Raw genomic sequence first — 20,116 nt, 5'->3', positions numbered from 1 at the left:
CACACACACACACACACACACACACACACACACACACACACACACACACACACACACACACACACACACACACACACACACACACACACACACACACACACACCAGTACCCTTTCTTCATTCCTTCCTGTACTGTACCCTTCCTTCCTGTACTGTACCCTTCCTTCCTGTACTGTACCCTTCCTTCCTGTACTGTACCCTTCCTTCCTGTACTGTACCCTTCCTTCCTGTACTGTACCCTTCCTTCCTGTACTGTACCCGTCCTTCCTGTACTGTACCCTTCCTTCCTGTACTGTACCCGTCCTTCCTGTACTGTACCCGTCCTTCCTGTACTGTACCCTTACTTCCTGTCAGGTATCCTTTCTTCATTCCTTCCTGTACTGTACTCTTCCTTCCTGTACTGTACCCTTCCTTCCTGTACTGTACCCTTCCTTCCTTCCTGTACTGTACCCTTCCTTCCTGTATTGTACCTGTCCTTCCTGTACTGCACCCTTCCGTCCTGTACTGTACCCTTCCTTCCTGTCAGGTAACCTTTCTTCATTCCTTCCTGTACTGTACTCTTCCTTCCTGTACTGTACCCTTCCTTCCTGTACTGTACCCTTCCTTCCTTCCTTCCTGTACTGTACCCTTCCTTCCTGTATTGTACCTGTCCTTCCTGTACTGCACCCTTCCGTCCTGTACTGTACCCTTCCTTCCTGTCAGGTAACCTTTCTTCATTCCTTCCTGTACTGTACCCTTCCTTCCTGTCAGGTAACCTTTCTTCATTCCTTCCTGTACTGTACCCTTCCTTCCTGTACTGTACCCTTCCTTCCTGTACTGTACCCTTCCTTCCTGTCAGGTAACCTTTCTTCATTCCTTCCTGTACTGTACCCTTCCTTCCTGTACTGTACCCTTCCTTCCTGTCAGGTAACCTTTCTTCATTCCTTCCTGTACTGTACTCTTCCTTCCTGTACTGTACCCTTCCTTCCTGTCAGGTAACCTTTCTTCATTCCTTCCTGTACTGTACTCTTCCTTCCTGTACTGTACCCTTCCTTCCTGTCAGGTAACCTTTCTTCATTCCTTCCTGTAATGTACCGTTCCATCCTGTCAGGTAACCTTTCTTCATTCCTTCCTGTACTGCACCCTTCCTTCCTGTACTGTACCCTTCCTTCCTGTCAGGTAACCTTTCTTCATTCCTTCCTGTAATGTACCGTTCCATCCTGTCAGGTAACCTTTCTTCATTCCTTCCTGTACTGTACCCTTCCTTTCTGTACTGTACCCTTCCTTCCTTTCTTCCTGTACTGTACCCTTCCTTCCTGTACTGTACCCTTCCTTCCTGTCCGGTACCCTTTCTTCCTTCCTTCCTGTACTGCACCCTTCCTTCCTGTACTGTACCCTTCCTTCCTGTCAGGTAACCTTTCTTCATTCCTTCCTGTACTGTACCCTTCCTTCCTGTCAGGTAAACTTTCTTCATTCCTTCCTGTACTGTACTCTTCCTTCCTGTACTGTATCCTTCCTTCCTGTACTGTACCCTTCCTTCCTGTCTGGTAACTTTTCTTCATTCCTTCCTGTACTGTATCCTTCCGTCCTGTACTGTACCCTTCCTTCCTGTCAGGTAACCTTTCTTCATTCCTTCCTGTACTGTACCCTTCCTTCCTGTACTGCACCCTTCCGTCCTGTACTGTACCCTTCCTTCCTGTACTGTACCCTTCCTTCCTGTACTGTACTCTTCCTTCCTGTACTGTATCCTTCCTTCCTGTACTGTACCCTTCCTTCCTGTCAGGTAACCTTTCTTCATTCCTTCCTGTACTGCACCCTTCCGTCCTGTACTGTACCCTTCCTTCCTGTCAGGTAACCTTTCTTCATTCCTTCCTGTACTGTACCCTTCCTTCCTGTCAGGTAAACTTTCTTCATTCCTTCCTGTACTGTACTCTTCCTTCCTGTACTGTATCCTTCCTTCCTGTACTGTACCCTTCCTTCCTGTCCGGTAACCTTTCTTCATTCCTTCCTGTACTGTACTCTTCCTTCCTGTACTGTATCCTTCCTTCCTGTACTGTACCCTTCCTTCCTGTCCGGTAACTTTTCTTCATTCCTTCCTGTACTGTATCCTTCCGTCCTGTACTGTACCCTTCCTTCCTGTCAGGTAACCTTTCTTCATTCCTTCCTGTACTGTACCCTTCCTTCCTGTACTGCACCCTTCCGTCCTGTACTGTACCCTTCCTTCCTGTACTGTACCCTTCCTTCCTGTCAGGTAACCTTTCTTCATTCCTTCCTGTACTGTACCCTTCCTTCCTGTACTGCACCCTTCCGTCCTGTACTGTACCCTTCCTTCCTGTACTGTACCCTTCCTTCCTGTCAGGTAACCTTTCTTCATTCCTTCCTGTACTGTACCCTTCCTTCCTGTACTGCACCCTTCCGTCCTGTACTGTACCCTTCCGTCCTGTACTGCACCCTTCCGTCCTGTACTGTACCCTTCCGTCCTGTACTGTACCCTTCCTTCCTGTACTGTACCCTTCCTTCCTGTCAGGTAACCTTTCTTCATTCCTTCCTGTACTGTACTCTTCCTTCCTGTACTGTACCCTTCCTTCCTGTACTGTACCCTTCCTTCCTTCCTGTACTGTACCCTTCCTTCCTGTACTGTACCCGTCCTTCCTGTACTGCACCCTTCCGTCCTGCACTGTACCCTTACTTCCTGTCCGGTAACTTTTCTTCATTCCTTCCTGTACTGTACCCTTCCTTCCTGTCAGGTAACCTTTCTTCATTCCTTCCTGTACTGTACTCTTCCTTCCTGTACTGTACCCTTCCTTCCTGTACTGTACCCTTCCTTCCTGTACTGTACCCTTCCTTCCTGTCAGGTAACCTTTCTTCATTCCTTCCTGTACTGTACTCTTCCTTCCTGTACTGTACCCTTCCTTCCTGTACTGCACCCTTCCTTCCTGTCCGGTAACTTTTCTTCATTCCTTCCTGTACTGCACTCTTCCTTCCTGTACTGTACCCTTCCTTCCTGTACTGCACCCTTCCTTCCTGTCCGGTAACTTTTCTTCATTCCTTCCTGTACTGCACTCTTCCCAAGGCATCAGGACACTAGTGTTAGACAAAATGAAGAACTATACCCGTTGCTTCATTCAGTACAGTGGAGAACTATACCCGTCACTCCATTCAGTACAGTGGAGAACTATACCCGTCACTCCATTCAGTACAAAACTATACCCGTCGCTTCATTCAGTACGGTGGAGTACTATACCCGTCACTCCATTCAGTACAGTGGAGAACTATACCCGTCACTCCATTCAGTACAGTGGAGAACTATACTCGTCACTCCATTCAGTACAGTGGAGAACTATACCAGTCACTCCATTCAGTACAGTGGAGAACTATACCCGTCACTCCATTCAGTACAGTGGAGAACTATACCCGTCACTCCATTCAGTACAGTGGAGAACTATACCCGTCACTCCATTCAGTAAAGTGGAGAACTATACCCGTCACTCTATTCAGTAAAGAACTATACCCGTCACTCTATTCAGTAAAGAACTATACCCGTCGCTTCATTCAGTACAGTGGAGTACTATACCCGTCACTCCATTCAGTACAGTGGAGAACTATACCCGTCACTCAATTCAGTACAGTGGAGAACTATACCCGTCACTCCATTCAGTACAGTGGAGAACTATACCCATCGCTTCATTCAGTACAGTAGAGAACTATACCCGTCACTCCATTCAGTACAGTGGAGAACTATACCCGTCACTCCATTCAGTACAGTGGAGAACTATACCCATCGCTTCATTCAGTACAGTGGAGAACTATACCCGTCGCTTCATTCAGTTCAGTACAGAACTATACCCGTCGCTTCATTCAGTTCAGTACAGAACTATACCCGTCACTCCATTCAGTAAAGTGGAGAACTATACCAGTCACTCCATTCAGTAAAGTGGAGAACTATACCCGTCACTCCATTCAGTAAAGTGGAGAACTATACCCGTCACTCCATTCAGTACAGTGGAGAACTATACCCGTCGCTTCATTCAGTACAGTGGAGAACTATACCCGTCACTCCATTCAGTACAGTGGAGAACTATACCCGTCACTCCATTCAGTACAGTGGAGAACTATACCCATCACTCCATTCAGTAAAGTGGAGAACTATACCCGTCACTCCATTCAGTACAGTGGAGAACTATACCCGTCGCTTCATTCAGTTCAGTACAGAACTATACCCGTCACTTCATTCAGTACAGTGGAGAACTATACCCGTCACTTCATTCAGTACAGTGGAGAACTATACCCGTCAATTCATTCTCTGAGCCTCCCTATGCGGTTTTCTCCAATTTAAAAGCCCAATCTCAATCTCAAGGTGAATTAATTCACCTTTAATTATTTATGCGGTGCGTGTGTGTGTGTGAGATAGAGAGAGAGATCAGGGCGGAAGGGATGAGGTAAAATAAGCTAAGGTCTCTCAGGCAAGCATAATGCATTATTGAACAGTGTTTAAGAGTTAGAAGCTTTATGACAGCTAAGTAGGTACATAGTAAAGTACATGCCATCTTTCTCTCTCTCTCTCTCTTTCTATCTCTCTATCCTTCATTCATTACATCAGTAGGAGCATTAGTCCCTCCTGAGTGCATTGTGCCACAAGGGCTGTGTGTGTGTGGGGGAAAACCCAGCCAGTCTCTGATGATGTGATGATGAAACCATGTGAAAAGCGCTGCTGCCAACCTGTTCCTGTTATCTATTGTAGGGGAGTAGCTTTTTTCCGCTTTTGTTTCCTTCAACACATTCCCAGTGGGTCAGAAATTTACATACACTCAATTAATATTTGGTAGAATTGCCTTTAAAATGTTTAACTTGGGTCAAACACTTCTGGTAGCCTTCCATAAGCTTCCCACAATAAGTTGAGTGAATTTAGGCCCATTCCCCCTGACAGGGCTGGTGTTACTGAGTCAGGTTTGTAGGCCTCCTGACAGAGCTGGTGTAACTGAGTTAGGTTTGTTGGCCTCCTTGCTCTCACATGCTTTTTCAGTTCTGCCCACAAATGTTCTATAGGATTGAGGTCAGGGCTTTGAGATGGCCACTCTAATACCTTGACTTTGATGTCCTTAAGCCATTTTGCCACAACTTTGGAAGTATGCTTGGGGTCATTGTCCATTTGGAATACCCATTTGCGACCAAGCTTTAACTTCCTGACTGATGTCTTGAGATGTTTCTTCAACATATCCACATAATTTTCCTGCGTCATGATGCCATCTATTTTGTGAATTCCACCTGATGCTGCCACCCCCCGTGCTTCACAGTTGGGATGGTGTTCTTCGGCTTGCAAGCCTCCCCCTTTTTCCTCCAAACATAACAATGGTCATTATGGCCAAACAGTTCTAATTTTGTTTCCTCAGACCACAGGACATTTCTCCAAAAAGTACAATCTTTGTCCCCATGTGCAGTTGCAAACCGTAGTCTGGCTTTTTATGGAGGTTTCGGAGCAGTGGATTCTTCCTTGCTGAGCGGCCTTTCAGGTTATGTCGATATAGGACTCATTTTAATGTGGATATAGATACTTTTGTACCTGTTTCCTCCAACATCTTCACAAGGTCCTTTGATGTTGTTCTGGGATTGATTTGCACTATTCGCACCAAAGTACATTCATCTCTAGGAGACAGAAGGCGACTCCTTCCTGAGCGGTATGACGGCTCTGTGATCCCATGGTGTTTATACTTGCGTACTATTGTTTGTACAGATGAACATGGTGCCTTCAGGCGTTTGGAAATTGCTCTCAAGGATGAACCAGACTTGTGGAGGTCTACATTTTTTTTCTGAGGTCTTGGCTGATTTATTTAGATTTTCCCATGATGTCAAGCAAAGAGGCACTGAGTTTGAAGGTAGGCCTTGAAATACATCTACAGGTACACCTCCAATTGACTCAAATGATGTCAATTAGCCTATCAGAATCTTCTAAAGCCATGCCATAATTTTCTGGAATTTTCCAAGCTTTAATGATGTGCAAATAGTTAAAGTACAAAAGGAAAACAAATATATGGGTTGTATTTACAAAGGTGTTTGTTCTTTCTGGTTGCCCTTTTCTTGTCGTAACAGGTCACAAATCTTGCTGCTGTAATTGCACACTGTGCAATTTCACCCAATAGATATGGGAATTTATCAACATTGGATTTGTTTTCTAATTCTTTTGTGTAATCTGCGGGAAATATGAGTCTCTAATATGGTCATATAGTTTTCAGGAGGTTAGGAAGTGTAGCTCAGTTTCCACCTCATTTTGTGCACTTAGCCTGTCTTCTCTTGAGAGCCAGGTCTGCCTATGACAACCTTTCTAAATAGCAAGGCTATACTCACTGTGTCTGTACATAGTCAAAGCTTTCCTTAATTGTGGGTAGGTCACAGTGGTCAGGTATTCTGCCACTGTGTAGTCTCGGGTTTAGGGCCAAATTGCATTCTAGTTTGCTCAGTTTTTTTGTTAATTCTTTCGAATGTGTCAAGTAATTATCTTTTGGTTTCCTCACAATTTGGTTGGGTCTAATTGTGTTGCTGTCCTGGGGCTCTGTGGGGTCTGTTTGTGTTTGTGAACAGAGCCCCAGGACCAGCTTGCTTAGGGGAATCTTCTCTAGGTTCTCTGTAGGTGATGGCTTTGTTATGGAAGGTTTGGGAATCAATTCCTTTTAGGTGATTGTAGAATTCTGCATGCAGTCTCAATTTGGTGTTTGTCCCATTTTGTGAATTCTTGGTTGGTGAGCAGGTCCCAGACCTCACAACCATAAAGGGCAATGGGTTATATAACTGATTCAAGTATTTTTAGCCAGATCCTAATTGTTATGTCAAATATTCCTTTTGATGGCGTAGAAGGCTCTTCTTGCCTTGTCTCTCACATCGTTCACAGCTTTGTGGAAGTTACCCGTGGTGCTGATGTATAAGCAGAGGTATGTATAGTTGTTTGTGTGCTCTAGGGGAATGGTGTCTAGATGGAATTTGTATTTGTGGTCCTGGCAACTGGACTTTTTTGGAACGCCATTATTTTTTATCTTACTGAGATTTAATGTCAGTGTCCAGGTCTGGCAGAATCTGTGCAGAAGATCTAGGTGCTGCTGTTGACCCTCCTTGGTTGGTGACAGAAGCACCAGATCATCAGCAAACAGTACATTTCAGATTATAGTAGTGTGAGGTTGGATGCTGCAGACTGTTCTAGTGCCCTCGCCAATTCGTTGATATATATGTTGAAGAGGGTGGAGCTTAAGCTGCATCCCTGTCTTCCACCACCGCCCCGTGGAAAGAAATGGTGTGTGATTTCTGCCAATGTTAACCACACACTTGTTTGTCTACATGGATTTTATGATGGTCTATGTTTTCCCTCAACACCACTTTCCATCAATTTGTATAGCAGACCCTCATGCCAACTTGAGGCAAAAGATTTTATGAAGTCAACAAAAGAGAAGACTTTGCCTTTGTTTTGGTTCGTTTTTTTTGTCAAATAGGGTGTGCAGGGTAAATACGTGGTCTGTCGTATGGTAATTTGGAAAAAGCCAATTTGACATTTGCTCAGTACCTTGTTTTCACTGAGGAAATGTACAAGTCTGCTGTTAATGATAATGTAGAGGATTTTCCCAAGGTTACATCCTACGGTAGTTAAGGATAATGTTAACAAATGTAATAATCGCCAATTGGAATTTGTGGTCTGTATATTTTACAATTTACATGTAGTATTAGTGGATTTGTAGTTGATCATGTATATGTTTTTGGTGTTTGTTGCTTGTTATAGAGCCAAACATATAGGAGATTAGATTAGATAACTCTTTGTATTGTTGTTTGGTTAGTGTGTTCCAATTTCCCCCGAAGTGAATCGATTCTATAGTTTATTCGAGCTGATTACTGACGTGCTGTTCCTTCTTTTTCCGTAGTGTATTTCTGTATTGTTTTAGTATTTCACCATAGTGAAGGTGTAGACTCTGGTTTTCTGGGTCTCTATGTTTTTGGTTGGACAGGTTTCCCAATTACTTTCTTAGGTTTTTGCATTCTTCATCAAACCATTTGTCATTGCTGTGTTCTCTCTCTCTCTCTCTCTCTCTCTCTCTCTCTCTCTCTCTCTCTCTCTCTCTCTCTCTCTCTCTCTCTCTCTCTCTCTCACTCTCACTCTCACTCTCACTCTCACTCTCACTCTCACTCTCTCTCTCTCTCTCTCTCTCTCATATGTATGTGTGTGCCCCTCTCTGATGCTCACTGTGCCTGCCTGCTACTGCTTGTTAGAACCAGGCTAGAATTCTTTGGGCTCTTCAGTCTCACACATCATGTGTGAGCTTTGTGTGCTTTGTGTGTCTGTATCTGTGTTAGTGCATGTGTGTATTAGTTTCATGCTCTTTAGTCCCTAGCAGCTATCACTATCTCAATGTTACTTCTCCATTTGTCGTGCCTGACTTCAAAGACTTGTGCATCGACTAAAGTAAATGTTGGCTTTGAGACCACTAGTCTCTCTCTCGGCTTACTGTCACAATCTCTGAATGCTTGCCCAACGTCTGGTAATGTGAGACTATGAAACAACTGGAAAAATAAAGCCTGCCAGTTGAATAAGTGAGTCTAACATCTATATTTGAGGGTAGATGATTTGGTTGAGCTATTTCTATTCTCATGACAAAATGTAGGTCTGATTACAATCAGCAGCAGAGAACACAAGGGGGGGGGGTCATTCCAGTAAAGACGAATCCTTTTACTTTCATAAAAGATGTCCTCTGTGAAAGCAAACGGGTTACTTCATTTTTTTAATCTTTATTTTACTAGGCAAGTCAGTTAAGAACAAATTCTTATTTTCAATGACGGCCTGGGAACAGTGGGTTAACTGCCTGTTCAGGGGCAGTACCTTGTCAGCTCAAGGATTCGAACTTGCAACCTTTCAATTACTAGTCCAACGCTCTAACCACTAGGCTACCCTGCCGCTCATATCTAGAGTATGTTTCTTTACAGCATACTGTGGGTGTATCCCCAATGGGCCCTGGTCAAAAGTAGTGCACTATATTGGAATATTTGGTATTCAGCAAATGTATTGTAACTACTAACACTGCAGGTGCAGATGGACAGCACTAAACATATGTTAATTGGTACTTATACTGTATGAGGCTCTACAGGCGTATTGTACTGGAGCCACTGGGGATTCCCTTGGCTCTCAATAGACACAGAGACATATGGTCCTAAGCTGATTGGTGCCACGTTTATCTGGAGAGCCGACTGATGATCCCCATCAGAACCTCAGGTGGGTTTCAACCAGAAGAACAGACTGTCAGGGACTCACCCTCTCTCCTCACCCTCCCTCCCTCTCCTCACGCTCTCTCCTCACCCTCCCTCCCTCTCCTCACGCTCTCACCTCACCCTCTCTCCCTCTCCTCACCCTCCCTCTCCTCACCCTCCCTCCCTCTCCTCACCCTCTCTCCCTCTCCTCACCCTCCCTCCCTCTCCTCACTCTCCTCACCCTCTCTCCCTCTCCCTCACCCTCCCTCCCGCTCCTCACCCTCCCTCCCTCTCCTCACCCTCCCTCTCCTCATCCTCTCTCCCTCTCCTCACCCTCCCTCTCCCCTCCCTCTCCTCACCCTCTCTCACTCTCCTCACCCTCTCTCACTCTCCTCACACTCCCTCCCTCTCCTCACCCTCCCTCTCCTCATCCTCTCTCCCTCTCCCTCACCCTCCCTCTCCCCTCCCTCTCCTCACCCTCCCTCCCTCCCTCTCTCCTCACCCTCTCCTCACCCTCTCTCACTCTCCTCACCCTCTCTCCCTCTCCTCATCCTCTCTCCCTCTCCTCACTCTCTCCTCACCCTCCCTCTCCCCTCCCTCTCCTCACCCTCTCCTCATCCTCTCTCCATCTCCTCACCCTCTCCTCACCCTCCCTCTCCTCACCCTCCCTCCCTCCCTCCCTCTCCTCACCCTCCTCCCCACCCTCCCCCCTCCCTCTCCCTCACCCTCCCTCCCTCTCTCCCCCCTCCCCTCACCCTCTCTCCCTCTCCTCACCCTCCCTCAACCTCTCCTCACCCTCTCTCACTCTCCCCTCCCTCTCCTCACCCTCTCTCCCTCTCCTCTCCTCACCCTCCCTCTCTACCCTCTCCTCACCCTCCCTCTCTCTCTCTCACTCTCAGAGCCTCCACTTTTAAGCCCTTTCATTTTATAGCCCTTTTCTTATGCAAAATATTGCATCAAATTAGATGCATGACACATTATGTACAGTATATTGCAGGCTAAATATGTAGCCTGCCATTCAATAGCTTCCCGGGGTTCCTCTTGGCAGTGACTATTGTGAACAGAGAAAGAAATGTCCCATTCTCTCCCATTACCCCCGGCGATAGAGATGGGGTAAATTAAGACTAGCGAGATAAGAGAGAGGGAGGAGGATAATGGAAGAGAAGAGGAGGGAGAATGGAAGACAAGATGGGGAGAATGGAAGAGAAGAGGGGGGAGAATGGAAGACAAGAGGGGGAGAATGGAAGAGAAGAGGGGGACAATGGAAGAGAAGAGGAGGGAGAATGGAAGAGTAGAGGGGGGACAATGGTAGAGAAGAGGAGGGAGAATGGAAGAGAAGAGGGGGACAATGGAAGAGAAGAGGGGGGACAATGGAAGAGAAGAAGGGGGAGAATGGAAGAGAAGAGGGGGGACAATGGAAGAGAAGAGGGGGAGAATGGAAGAGAAGAGGGGGGACAATGGAAGAGAAGGGGGGGGACAATGGAAGAGAAGAGGGGGAGAATGGAAGAGAAGAGGGGGACAATGGAAGAGAAGAGGGGGAGAATGGAATAGAAGAGGGGGACAATGGAAGAGAAGGGGGGGGAATATGGAAGAGAAGAGTGGGGAGAATGGAAGAGAAGAGGGGGGACAATGGAAGAGAAGAGGGGGGACAGGTGGCGCTACAAAGTATTAACTTAAGGGGGCTGAATAATTTTGCACGCCCAATTTTACAAGTTTTTGAGTTGTTAAAAAAGTTTGAAATATCCAATAAATGTCGTTCCACTTTATGATTGTGTCCCACTTGTTGTTGATTCTTCACAAAAAAATACAGTTTTATATCTTTATGTTTGAAGCCTGAAATGTGGCAAAAGGTTGCAAAGTTCAAGGGGGCCGAATACTTTTGCAAGGCACTGAAAATATGAACTTTATCAAAAAAAACATGCATGTATTGTGTAACATGAAGTCCTATGAGTGTCATCTGATGAAGATAATTCAAGGTTAGTGATTCATTTTATCTTTATTTCTGCTTTTTGTGAATGCTATATTTCGCTGGAAAATGGCTGTGCTTATTGTGGTTTGGTGGAGACCTAACATAATCGTTTGTAGTGCTTTTGCTGAAAAGCATATTTGAAATCGGACACTTTGGTGGGATTAACAACAAGATTACCTTTAAAATTATATGAGACACATGTATGTTTTAGGAATTGTAATTATGAGATTTCTGTGGTTTGAATTTGGCGCCCTCTATTTTCACTGATAGTTGTCATATCGATCCCGGTATTGGGATTGCAGCCATAACAAGTTAACAAGAAATTTGTGGAGTGGTTGAAAAATTAGTTTTAATGGCTCCAACCTAAGTGTATGTAAACTTCCGACATCAACTGTACATCCCACTCCATCAGAGGGCAATACTCTTACAGACAGGTATGCCCTTTGTATTGTACTGTAACTCAGGGCTTTATTGCTGTTTAGACACAGTAACAGTACTCTAGAGAGAGAGGCACCACTTTCATCATCTCATCCACAGCAGGACTCATGTTTTCTCATATCCTCAACTGTCAAGAGGACTTGAGGTAGGGAAGGGGAATGGAACGAGAGAGAGGGAGGGAGGGAGGAAGAAGGGTAGTGAAGGAGGCTGAGGGTGGAAGGAGGGAGAGAGAGACGGAGGGAGGGCATGAGGGTGAAAAAGAGAGAGGGAGGCTGAGGGAGTAAGGGAGGGAGAGTGAGGCTGAGGAGGGGGGGGGGGGTGAGGAAGGGGAGGGGGAGGAGTGAGGAAGGAAGGAAGAAAGAAATCGATGGAGGAAGTGAGGGTGACAGGGGTAGGGTGGTAGGGAGGGAGGAGATATGGATGAGGGTCAGGGTGGTAGGGAGGGAGGGAGGAGGTATGGATGGAAGGAGGGTGGAGGTATGGAAGAGGGTGAGAGTGGTAGGGAGGGAGGGAGGATGTATGGATGGAGGGAGTGAGGGAGTAGAGAGGGAGGGTGTTAGGGAGGGAGGGAGGGTGGTAGAGAGGGAGGGTGGTAGAGAGGGAGGGTGGTAGGGTGGGAGGGTGATAGAGATGGAGGGTGGTATGGTGGGAGGGTGGTAGAGATGGAGGGTGGTAGGGTGGAAGGGAGGGTGGTAGCGTGGGAGGGAGGGTGGTAGAGAGGGAGGGTGTTAGGGAGAGAGGGTAAAAGAGATGGAGGGTGGTAGGGATGGAGGGTGGTAGGGTGGGTGGTAGAGAGGGTGTGAGGGTGGTAGGTTGGGTGGTAGAGATGGAGGGTGGGAGGGTGGGTGGTAGAGATGGAGGGAGGGTGGTAGGTTGGGTGGTAGAGATGGAGGGTGGGTGGTAGAGATGGAGGGAGGGAGGGTGGGTGGTAGAGAGGGTGTGAGGGTGGTAGGTTGGGTGGTAGAGATGGAGGGTGGGAGGGTGGGTGGTAGAGATGGAGGGAGGGTGGTAGAGATGGAGGGAGGGTGGTAGAGATGGAGGGTGGGTGGTAGAGATGGAGGGTGGGTGGTAGAGATGGAGGGAGGGTGGTAGAGATGGAGGGTGGTAGGTTGGGTGGTAGAGATGGTGGGCGGGTGGTAGAGATGGAGGGAGGGTGAGAGACTGAGCGAGGGAGTGTGTTAGGGAGGGGGTGGTAGGTTGGGTGGTAGAGATGGAGGGAGGGTGGTAGAGATGGAGGGTGGTAGGTTGGGTGGTAGAGATGGAGGGAGGGTGGTAGAGATGGAGGGAGGGTGAGAGACTGAGCGAGGGAGTGTGTTAGGGAGGGGGTGGTAGGTTGGGTGGTAGAGATGGAGGGAGGGTGGTAGAGATGGAGGGTGGTAGGTTGGGTGGTAGAGATGGAGGGTGGGTGGTAGAGATGGAGGGAGGGTGAGAGACTGAGCGAGGGAGTGTGTTAGGGAGGGGGTGGTAGGTTGGGTGGTAGAGATGGAGGGAGGGTGGTAGAGATGGAGGGAGGGTGAGAGACTGAGCGAGGGAGTGTGTATGTGTTTGTTTAACTGTCCTTGTGGGGACCAGAAGATCTCAAGGATAGTAAAACAAGAACATTTTGGATAAATTGGGAGATATTACAATTCCCCACAAGGACAAAGGCTATTATTTAATCCCTTATTTTACCAGGTACTGTAATTTGACTGAAAAGACATTCTCATGTACAGGAAACACCTGGGAAACACATTAGGTGTCCATGATGGCACGAGGGCCAGATTGGGAATTTAGTCAGGATACTGGGATTTACACCCCTACTCTTACAGGAAACACCTGGGAAACACATTAGGTGTCCATGATGGCACGAGGGCCAGATTGGGAATTTAGTCAGGATACTGGGATTTACACCCCTACTCTTACAGGAAACACCTGGGAAACATATTAGGTGTCCATGATGGCACATGAGCAGCACAGTGAACCTGTCCTTTGTGAGGTGTACGACCCCAGCAGAACAATGAACCTGCCCTTTGTGAGGTGTACGAACCCAGAAGAACAATGAACCTGTCCTTTGTGAGGTGTACGACCCCAGCAGAACAATGAACCTGTCCTTTGTGAGGTGTACGACCCCAGCAGAACAGTGAACCTGTCCTTTGTGAGGTGTACGACCCCAGCAGAACAGTGAACCTGTCCTTTGTGAGGTGTACGACCCCAGAAGAACAATGAACCTGTCCTTTGTGAGGTGTACGACCCCAGCAGAACAATGAACCTGCCCTTTGTGAGGTGTACGAACCCAGCAGCAAAAAAGCAAACTGTTTTTATTTTTAATACAAAAATGTAATCAGTGCGCTTATCTCTCTCAAAGTCTAAGTGTCCCACAGTCCTTGCAGTTACTTTCCCTTGAGGGCTGTATTATGAATTGGAAATGGCTGCTCTGCATGATTGTCTGTCTGCACTTCTTTTAAAAACCCACTGTATACATTAAAAGAGCAATTTATTTTCATAGCGAGCTGAGCCCACAGGAGATTTTCAGATAGAGAGAGAGAGAGAGAGTGATATAGTGTGATAGAGTGAGAGAGTGTGATAGAGAGAGACAGAGAGAGACAGAGACAGAGAGAGAGAGTGATAGAGAGACAGAGAGAGACAGAGAGAGAGAGAGAGATAGAGAGTGATACAGTGTGATAGAGTGAGAGAGAGTGATAGAGAGAGACAGAGAGAGACAGAGAGAGAGAGTCCCTCCCAGAGTTATTAACAAAAAGATGAATACATAACTAATACAAACTTGTGAAGGGCAGCAGAAAAAGATTTAGTTTGCACATAGTGTTCAGAAAGTATATTTACTGTATGTAATGGGACATAACCTAATCCCTCTCAGCGGGAAAGAGAGAGAGGGGTTATTGAAATATCAGCAAGATCAGAGTGTTCTTTTCCCAGCCTAAGCAGGAAACTGTTATTAGTGAGGGACCTTTGTTCGTTAGGAAGCACAGCCTTGGATCTACAATGGGTCTTTAGTGGCTCAGCGGTGTGGTCTAATTGTGTGATGTACCAAGACACTGCAAGCTAATCACCTGCTAGCTGGCTCAAACGCTTCAACTCCAGTTAAATTATACAAGACAGCAGCATCCTCAAATTAACAGGGTGCAAGGCATTCTGTATGTGTATGTGTGTATGTGTGTGTGTGCGTGCGTGCGTGCTTACGTGTGTGTGGCATGTGTGTGTGTCTGCGTGTCTATGTGGCTGTGGGTGTGTGCGTGCTTACGTGTGTGTGCTTATGTGTGTGGCATGTCTGCGTGTCTGCGTGTCTACGTGTGTGTGTGTGTGTGCGTGGCTGTGGGTGTGTGCATGCCTACGTGTGTGTGTTTGTGTGTGCTTATGTGTGTGTGGCATGTGTGCGTGTCTGCGTGTGTGTGTGTGTGGCTGCGTGTGTGTGAGTGTGTGCGTACCTACGCGTGTGTGTGTGTCTGCACTCTTCAACTCAAACTATCTACTTAAAAGTATTTTCAGTTTTCCACTCATTATTGAAATTATTGAAATTTCCACTCATTACTTTTCCCCTCCTCATCTGTGAAGAACAGCCATGCAGTTTGGTATTACGTAACCGAACGAGGAGATTAACCAACAACATTAAAATTAACCGCGAGTCTCTGAAGTCAAGATGAGAAAAACACACTGTGTTCTCTCGCTCTCTCACTCACTGATCCAGTTTTCTCTGAACGTCGAGCCTCTTCCATGTCTGTTTATTCCAGAACCACACGTCGAGCCTCTTCCATGTCTGTTTATTCCAGAACCACACGTCGAGCCTCTTCCATGTCTGTTATTCCAGAACCACACGTCGAGCCTCTTCCAAGTCTGTTTATTCCAGAACCACACGTCGAGCCTCTTCCATGTCTGTTTATTCCAGAACCACACGTCGAGCCTCTTCCATGTCTGTTTATTCCAGAACCACATGGAAAAAGGTCAACTGTAGAACTAGCATTTTTTTTTTAAGTACAGCACAGTAGGGGATAGAGGGTTAAGTTGAGCCAAAAAAATTCAGCATCACTCCGTCAAGGGAAATGTCGTATTATTTCCAACAAAAGATATCTACTTATATATCAGGACGTTGTGTAACACTGGAAATAATCAGAATTTATGTAAACAGTACAGTTTTGAAAATATAGCTTGTCTCAAAAAAAGTGTTGTCTTGGCACAATTTATGGGGAAATGGGGAAACTTGATCCCCGTACATGGTAAGTTAAGTTGATCCCCGTACAGGGTAAGTTAAGTTGATCCCCATACAGGGTAAGTTAAGCCACCTACAAGGTAAGTTAAGTCACCTACAGGGTAAGTTAAGTTGATCCCCGTACAGGGTAAGTTGAGCCACCTACAGGGTAAGTTGAGCCACCTACAGGGTAAGTTGAGCCACCTACAGGGTAAGTTAAGCCACCTACAGGGTAAGTTGAGCCACCTACAGGGTAAGATAGGTTTTGTATTTCTGTGTTTGGCCTGGTATGGTTCCCAATCAGAGGCAGCTGTCAATCGTTGTCTCTGATTGAGAACCATACTTAGGCAGCTTGTTTTCCCACTATGGATTGTGGGTTGTTGTCTTCTGTGTCTGTGTGTTACCATACAGAACTGTTTCGGTTTTAATTTATTTCTCTTCTTCTTTTGTATTCAGTGTTAATTTATATTTAATTAAAATATGGAGACTTACCACGCTGTGCATTGGTCCGATCTTTCCTACTCCTCCTCAGAAGAGGAGGAAAACTGTTACAGAACTAACCACCAAAAAAGGACCAATCAGCGTGGTAACCCGGAGCAGAGGGTTCTGGACTCCTGGACTTGGGAGGAGATACTGGAAGGCAAGGGACCCTGGACACAGGCTTGGAAATATCGCCGCCCCAAGGAAGAACTGGAGGCAGCGAGAGCTGAGCGGCGATGATATGAGGTAAGGCAGCGCAACAGGCACGAGAGGCAGCCGGGCACATGGGGTGATTGGCGGAGTCAGGCGATAGACCTGTGCCAACTCCTCGTGCTTACCGGAAGAAGAGCAGTACTGGTCAGGCACCGTGTTATGCGGTCAAGCGCACGGTGTCGCCAGTACGCGCTCATAGCCGGTGCGCTATAGACCAGCCCCCCGCAAGTGCCATGCGAGTGTAGGCATCCAGCCAGGGCATATTGTGCCGGCCCAGCGAGTTTGGTCTCCGGTACTCCGTTTCGGCCCAGGGGATCCTGCGCCTGCTCTGCATGCTGTGTCTCTGGGGCAATGGGAGGGTGCAGTGCGTCCTATGCCTGCGCTCCGCCCGTGCTTGGCGAATGAGGGTATTGTGCGTAAGGTAGAGCTGCGAGTGGTATGCACCAGATCTCCAGTGCTCACCCACAGCCCGGTTCAACCTGTGCCTGCACTCTGCAGGGTCCGGGCTAAAGTGGTCATCCAGTCTGGAGGAGTGGTGCCAAGGCTGCGCACCAGAGCTCCAGTGCTCCCCCACAGCCCGGTCCATCCGGTGCCTCCTCCATGCACCAGGTCTCCTGTAGGTCTTCCCAGCCTGGTGGGTCCTGTGGCAGCCCCACCCACCAGGCTGTCTCTCCGTCTCCTCCCTCCAGGTTCTCCCGTCTGTCCGGCACTGCCAGAGCCGCCCGTCTGTCCGGCGCTGCCAGAGTCACCCTTCACTCCGGCGCTGCCAGAGTCACCCTTCACTCCGGCGCTGCCAGAGTCGCCCTTCACTCCGGCACTGCCAGAGTCGCCCTTCACTCCGGCACTGCCAGAGTCGCCCTTCACTCCAGCGCTGCCAGAGTCTTCCGTCTGTCCGGCGCTGCCGCAGTCTCCCATCTATTCGGGGCCCGCTGCAAGGGTCCCCAGTCTGAGGTTGCTGCTCCAAAGGTGCCACTTAGGTGGTCCAAGACTATGGTGGAGTGGGGTCCACGTCCCACGCTAGAGCCGCCACAGCGGACAGATGCCCACCCAGACCCTCCCCTATGGGTTTAGATTTTGCAGCCGGAGTCCGCACCTTTGGGAGGGGGGTACTGTGACGTCCTGACTTCAGTTCCTTTTTTATGTCTCTGTTTTAGTTTGGTCAGGGCGTGAGTTGTCGTGGGCATTCTATGTTGTGTATTCTAGGTTTTGTATTTCTGTGTTTGGCCTGGTATGGTTCCCAATCAGAGGCAGCTGTGGATTGTTGTCTCTGATTGAGAACCATACTTAGGCAGCCTGTTTTCCCACTATGGGTTGTGGGTAGTTGTTGTCTGTGTTTTACCATACAGGACTGTTTCGGTTTTCATTTATTTCTCTTGTTCTTTTGTATTCAGTGTTAATTTATACTTCATTACTTCATTCAAATATGGACACTTACCACGCTGTGCATTGGTCCGATCTTTCCTACTCCTCCTCAGAAGAGGAGGAAAACCGTTACAAAGTTAAGCCACCTACAGGGTAAGTTAAGCCACCTACAGGGTAAGTTAATCCACCTACAGGGTAAGTTAAGCCACCTACAGGGTAAGTTAATCCACCTACAGGGTAAGTTAAGCCAACTACAAATGTACAAATTAAATATTACCACTGCCTTTTTAAAACCATGTCTATCTTTATTTTCCAAACACAATTCAACAAAAACGCTTTAAAAAAATAATATTTTAATCGTTTAATCAATCTTTTAATCTTATCACCTAACAAACACTTTTATCAACTTTTAACATAGGCCAGGCCCTGTTGTTAACTCATATCCTAGTGATAATGCCATACTTTACGCCTGGGAAGAAAACACTTTAATTTGCTCAACCACACACACACACACACACTCCATGGCCATTGGCTCAGCTTAATCCATGCCCATTGGCTCAACCATTGGCTCAGTTTACTCCATGCCCATTGGCTCAACCATTGGCTCAGCTTACTCCATGGCCATTGGCTCAACTTACCCCAAGGCAAACATATTGGCTGTATTAGGATACACAGCTATAATTATGCACATACATGCTAGGTTTATGACCTTATAATGAAGCTTATAGAGACCCCAACTGATGTATAGAACAATCTGGTTTAGATACAGGCATCATGAAATCTCTATCACAATCAATTTCATTTGACTGGTGAAAATCTTCTCACCTTTTCCATGTGGTTTCTAACTTCACAAACTCCATGCAATTATGACTTCTTCCTAAATAGTTGGTCAAAATATTAATTTAAATTTTGTGTACGGTGTCCTAGAAACAACGGTGGCTCAACTTACTCCCTTTGCCAAACTTACCCCACTCTCCCTTACTGTATATACCCCATCCACAGAGGGATTTTGCCATGGTTCTAAATTGGGTGGGGGGGGGGGGGTGGCTGTACACTATCATAGCACTTCCCTGTGTTTCCCTGATTTTAATATCCAGTGTGCGGCCCCTTCACATGCCTCTTATTACGGTATTAATTTAGCTCCAACACTGGCGTCCTCTAGAGTGGATGGGCACGTCAGCCACCTTGTCTTCATTTCCCTGCTTCTCACAGGATGACCTACACTCAGTGTACAGGATACAAGAATACTACACAACAGTAAAAGACATCAACATGACTGCAGCCCTGGTTTTCTTACATAATATATTTGAATAATATAGTTGGAACTCTCACCTAGCGGGGGGGGGGTGTAGAGACAGTGTGTTGTGCCAGTCCCCCACTCGTGGTCTAAAATGAAGCTGTTTTGTTTTTGGGACAGTATGGAGCAGAATTCCATGGAGTAGTTTGGAATAGAGGAACTGAAATAGTTTTTCCAAATAGGCTGGGATCCACACAGTGCAGCTGTTGCAAATGCACATTTTGTGCTGGCTGTCCACTTGGGAATATTGATTACGCCAATTCTGTTGCTAAACGTTTCTTAAACGTAAGCAAATGGAACGGAACGGGGAGGGACCTAACTGAATTTGTCAAATAGAAACTCTCGTTTTGCTCTGTTTGCTTCCGTTTGGTTCTTAAACTTCTAACGGTTTCCTTAATGAATACATCCCTAGTTGGAAAAACAATGATTGAGAGGCAGCTTAAACTTCTTCAATTGAACCAATATTGGATTATTATACACATATACATTTGTGAACAGCCATCCGCATTCACACCATCCACATTCACACCATCCGCATTCACACCATCCGCATTCACACCATCCGCATTCACACCATCCGCATTCACACCATCCACATTCACACCATCCGCATTCACACCATCCGCATTCACACCATCCACAGTCACACCATCCGCATTCACACCATCCACAGTCACACCATCCGTATTCACACCATTCACACCATCCGTATTCACACCATTCACACCATCCGCATTCACACCATCCGCAGTCACACCATCCGTATTCACACCATCCACATTCACACCATCCGTATTCACACCATCCACATTCACACCATCCGTATTCACACCATCCACATTCACACCATCCGTATTCACACCATCCACAGTCACACCATCCGTATTCACACCATTCACACCATCCACATTCATACCATCCGTATTCACACCATTCACACCATCCACATTCACACCATCCGTATTCACACCATTCACACCATC

The 20,116-nt window shown here is 46.9% G+C and overlaps 1 protein-coding gene across 3 annotated transcripts in view; it reads right to left on the bottom strand.

Moving 5' to 3' along the window:
* Positions 1–20,116, bottom strand: part of LOC135527745 (copine-5-like) — a 188,911-nt gene that overhangs the window by 84,350 nt on the left and 84,445 nt on the right. The window lies entirely within an intron of this gene.

Source organism: Oncorhynchus masou, chromosome 33, assembly GCF_036934945.1.
Source record: "Oncorhynchus masou masou isolate Uvic2021 chromosome 33, UVic_Omas_1.1, whole genome shotgun sequence".
Taxonomy (NCBI): Eukaryota; Metazoa; Chordata; class Actinopteri; order Salmoniformes; family Salmonidae; genus Oncorhynchus; species Oncorhynchus masou.
The sequence above is the reverse complement of the archived record's forward strand: the minus strand, read 5'-3'. Positions and strand labels throughout refer to the sequence as shown.